General features: G+C 38.3%; 1 pseudogene; it reads right to left on the bottom strand.

Moving 5' to 3' along the window:
• Nucleotides 1–843: 843 nt before the first annotated feature.
• Nucleotides 844–963, bottom strand: LOC114207833 (U2 spliceosomal RNA; annotated as a pseudogene).
• Nucleotides 964–5,074: the final 4,111 nt, after the last annotated feature.

The raw sequence follows: 5,074 nt of genomic DNA, 5'->3' as shown, positions 1-5,074 counted from the left end.
TTTTGCAAATGGCAACCCCTCGTTCCTTTTTATGACTTGGTAATATTCCATTCTATATATCTATTTTGGTGAAATTTAAATACACAGAACCATTTTGGTGTGTTCCACTAATGCAGGATGTATATATATATAGTCACTTATCTTTTTATTTAGTGTTTTTTTTTTTCAGGTAATCATTAGATTGCCCTATCTGCTATGCTAGAAAAGAATCTGGTATTGCTTCTGTGCCGTTTTGCCAAACACAGAAAGATCTGTGTCTGAATAGTGCACCAGTGCCATTCTTTTTCAATGCACCCAGTGTTACTGTCAAAGGCTGGTCATGTAGAGCTTCACACTTGTCTACTGCTACTGGGTTAATCTTGCTGATTGAAGCCCCAGGCAGAGTAGTGCATATAAAGCATCAGTAATAGAGTCCCGTGTTCTATCCTTACTCTACAACACACAATGACGGAGTTGGTAAGACTGGGTTTGGAGGAGTTTTAGCAAGAGAACTCTGCTGGCTCAGCCACCACAAATTCTTGTTCTTCTGAGCTGGTCCCAAGTCACTGGGTTAAACCATGATGGATTATATCAGTATATATCTCTAATTTCACATCCAGGGTGTAGTGACTGGAATTTAAGTCCCTTTTCTTTTCTGTTTCTAATAGCCTGCTTTCTCCCTGTATTGCCCACATTTTGCTTTCTAATCAGTTATGTCTAATTTCAAGATAATGAATGGCCAACAGTCTTAAATTCACATATCACAGAGGACAAAAGTTAGCACTTAAAAGATAAGTAAAAATCAGCATCTTTGATTTAAAAACAAAACAGAAGCAAACAAGCCCCTGAAAATCATAAATTATCTATTGTTTCAGTGATCTAAGTTTATGTCTTCATATGTACATGCACTTAAAAAATATCAAGATACTAAACAGATAAGAACAGATACTATACTTGATCTTAGCCAAAAGGCTGAGAAGCGATGAAGAACCATATGATCCTCTCAATAGATGTAGAAAAAGCATTTGACAAAGTACAGCATCCTTTTTTGATCAAAACTCTTCAGAGTATAGGGATAGAGGGTACATACCTCAATATCATAAAAGCCATCTATGAAAAACCCACAGCAAATATTATTCTCGATGGGGAAAAACTGAGAGCGTTCCCCCTAAGATCAGGAACACGGCAGGGATGTCCACTATCACCACTGCTATTCAGCATAGTATTAGAAGTCCTAGCCACAGCAATCAGACAACAAAAGGAAAAATAAAAGGCATCCAAATCAGCAAAGAAGAAGTCAAACTCTCACTGTTTGCAGATGATATGATACTTTATGTGTAAAACCCAAAGACTCCACCCCAAAACTGCTAGAACTCATACAGGAATTCAGTCAAGTAGCAGGCTATAAAATCAATGCACAGAAATCAGTGGCATTTTTATACACCACCAACAAGACAGAAGAAAGAGAAATTAAGGTGTCAATCCCATTTACAATTGCACCCAAAACCATAAGATACCTAGGAATAAATCTAACCAAAGAGGCAAAGGATCTGTACTCAGAAAACTATAAAATACTCATGAAAGAAATTGAGGAAGACACAAAGAAATGGAAAAACGTTCCCTGCTCATGGATTGGAAGAACAAACATTGTGAAGATGTCAATGCTACCTAGAGCAATCTACACATTCAATGCAATCCCTATCAAAATACCATCCACATTTTTCTAAGAAATGGAACAAATATTCCTAAAATTTGTATGGAACCAGAAAAGACCCCAAATAGCCAGAGGAATGTTGAAAAAGAAAAGCAAAGCTGGTGACATCACAATTCCGGACTTCCAGCTCTATTACAAAGCTGTAATTATCAAGACAGTATGGTCCTGGCACAAAAAGAGACACATAGATCAATGGAACAGAATAGAGACCCAGAAATGGACCCTCAACTCTATGGTCGACTTATCTTCGACAAAGCAGGAAAGAACGTCCAATGGAAAAAAGACAGTCTCTTCAACAAATGGTTTTGGGAAAATTGGACAGCCACATGCAGAAGAATGAAACTGGACCATTTCCTTACACCACACACAAAAATAGACTCAGAATGGTTGAAAGACCCAAATGTGAGACAGGAGTCCATCAAAATCCTTGAGGAGAACACAGGCAGCAACCTCTTCGACCTCAGCCACAGCAACTTCTTCCTAGAAACATCACCAAAGGCAAGGGAAGCAAGGGCAAAAATGAGCAATTGGGACTTCATCAAGATAATAAGCTTTTGCACAGGAAAGGAAACGAAACAGTCCACAAAACCAAAAGACAACCGACAGAATGGGAGAAGATATTTGCAAATGACATATCAGATAAAGGGCTAGTATCCAAAATCTATAAAGAACTTCTTAAACTCCACACCCAAAGAACAAATGATCCAATCAAGAAATGGGCAGAAGACATGAACAGACATTTTTCCAAAGAAGACATCCAAATGGCCAACAGACACATGAAAAAGTGCTCTACATTGCTCGGCATCAGGGAAATCCAAATCAAAACCTCAATGAGATGCCACCTCACACCAGTCAGAATGGCTAAAATGAACAAGTCAGGAAATGACAGATATTGGTGAGGATCAGAGAAAGGGGAACCCTCCTACACTGTTGGTGGGAATGCAAGCTGGTGCAGCCACTCTGGAAAACAGTATAGAGGTTCCTCAAAAAGTTGAAAATAGAGCTACCATACAAACCAGCAATTGCACTACTGGGAATTTACCCCAAAGATACAAATGTAGGGATCCGAAGGGGTACATGCACCCCGATGTTTATAGCAACAATGTCTACAATAGCGAAACTATGGAAAGAGCCAAGATGTCCATCGACAGATGAATGGATAAAGAAGAAGTGGTATAGATATATACAATGGAATATTATGCAGCCATCAAAAGGAATGAAATCTCGCCATTTACAAAGACGTGGATGGAACTGGAGGGTGTTATGCTGAGCGAAATAAGTCAATTAGAGAGGGACATGTATCATATGAGCTCACTGATATGAGGAATTCTTAATCTCAGGAAACAAACTGAGTGTTGCTGGAGTGGTGGGCGGTGGGAGGGATGAGGTGGTTGGGTGATAGACATTGAGGAGGGTATGTGCTATGGTGAGCACTGTGAATTTTGCAAGACTGTTGAATCACAGATCTGTACCTCTGAAACAAATAATACATTATATGTTAAAAAGAAGAAGAAGAAGATAGCAGGAAGGGAAGAATGAAGGGGGGGAAATCGGAGGGGGAGATGAACAATGAGAGACGATGGACTCTGAAAAACAAACTGAGGGTTCTAGAGGGGAGCGGGGTGGGGGGATGGGTTAGCCTGGTGATGGGTATTAAAGAGGGCACGTTCCGCATGGAGCACTGGGTGTATCATGGAACACTACACCAAAAACTAATGATGTAATGTATGGTGATTAACATAACATAAAAAAATGTGAAAAAAATACCAAGACACTAATTCTAATTGGCAATTTTCATTTCTTTTTCTTGTAATGTGTGCTGATTCCTTTTTTTTTTAGTTTACTAAAGGAGCATGCATTATTTGAAATTACAAGAAAATTGCCATTTTTATATCTCATTTATGTCAAATATTTTCATTTTTCAGCTTCAATAAAGAAACTTTTTACTCTAATATGGGATCCTTGAAAACATACAGAGTAGACACTTAGTCATGAGAAAAATTGTTGTACGGAACCACAGGGATTCATGAGTGAGAGTCACAGTTTACTAAATTTCCCTTCTTGTCCTATTTCTCCAGATTTATAAAAGTTAGTACTAGAGTATCTCTGCATGGATGCCCAAGTAAGTTTCTATTAAATTATCTAGCAGAGGGGCATCTGGGTGGCTCAGTTGGTTGATTATCCAACTCTTGGTTTCGGCTCAGGTCATGATCTCAGGGTCCTGGGATCAAGCCTTATGATGGGCTCTGCACTCAGCGGGCAGTTTGCTTAAGGAATCTCTCTCCCTCTGCCTCTGCCCCTCCCCCTGCTCTCATTATATCTCTTTCAAATAAATAAATAAATAAATAAATAAATAAGCCTTAAAAAAGTATCTGGCATACTTGGGGCACCTGGGTGGCTCAGTTGTTAAGCGTCTGCCTTCGGCTCAGGTCATGGTCCCGGGGTCCTGGGATCAAGCCCTGCATTGGGCCCCCTCTCGGCGGGAAGTCTTCTTCTCCCTCTCCTCCTCCCCCTGCTTGTGTTTCCTCTCTCGCTATGTCTCTCTCTGTCAAATAAATAAATAAAATCTTAAAAAAAATATATGGCATAGGTGATTGTACCAAATTATCATCTATCTACATCAATAATACATGGAGTTTAGGAAGGTGAGAAGTTGAGATAATTGGATAATACTCTCAAAATACTTTTCTCTGAAATGTTTCTAAGCGTTTGAAGACCAAAAATGTCTATGACTTCAGTTATCTAGAAGATTGCTTTTATTATGTGCTCAAACATGTTATTTGGCCCATTCCAGAATTCCCTTACAAAATGAATGTATGAAAAGCAAACAGGATGTCATTTAAGTAAACTTAAAAATAATAACCATTTTATTTCAGTACCTGAGTTTCCAGGGCAACGATCCTGAGAAAGTTGGTGCCTTTGTGCTTCTGTTTCTCTCTCTCTCTCTCTCTCTCTCTCTCTCTCTCTGACAATGAGCTCTCTGGATATTCAGTAACAAGTATATGAGGGATAAAGGAAATGTAATTGAAAAAAGTTAATTCTAATGTTAATTACACATGAAATTTCTTGTTAAGGCATGTGCTGTCACACCTACTTATATAAAGCAGCTTATTATCTGACTCTTGGCTACATAGGTCAAATAATGCATACAGTAAATTTGAGCACATTTACTTAAATATATAATGGAGATTTATCTTAATTTTAGGTTCATCGTAAGTGGTAAAATTAAACTTTCTGGTAAAAAACTAAGTAACTAACTAAATTTTGAAAAGCTGTCTGTATCATCTTGGCACATCTTGAAGTCCATCTTTCTATTTTTAAAATGTTACTGATGCTTGATAAATGTAAATAAACTTTTTTTATGCTGTCACTTTAAATGCT

This window comes from Eumetopias jubatus, unplaced genomic scaffold (assembly GCF_037043125.1).
Source record: "Eumetopias jubatus isolate StellerSeaLion01/CBP00866 unplaced genomic scaffold, mEumJub1_p1.0 scaffold_1, whole genome shotgun sequence".
Lineage (NCBI taxonomy): Eukaryota > Metazoa > Chordata > Mammalia > Carnivora > Otariidae > Eumetopias > Eumetopias jubatus.
This window is presented reverse-complemented; position numbering and strand designations above follow the sequence as displayed.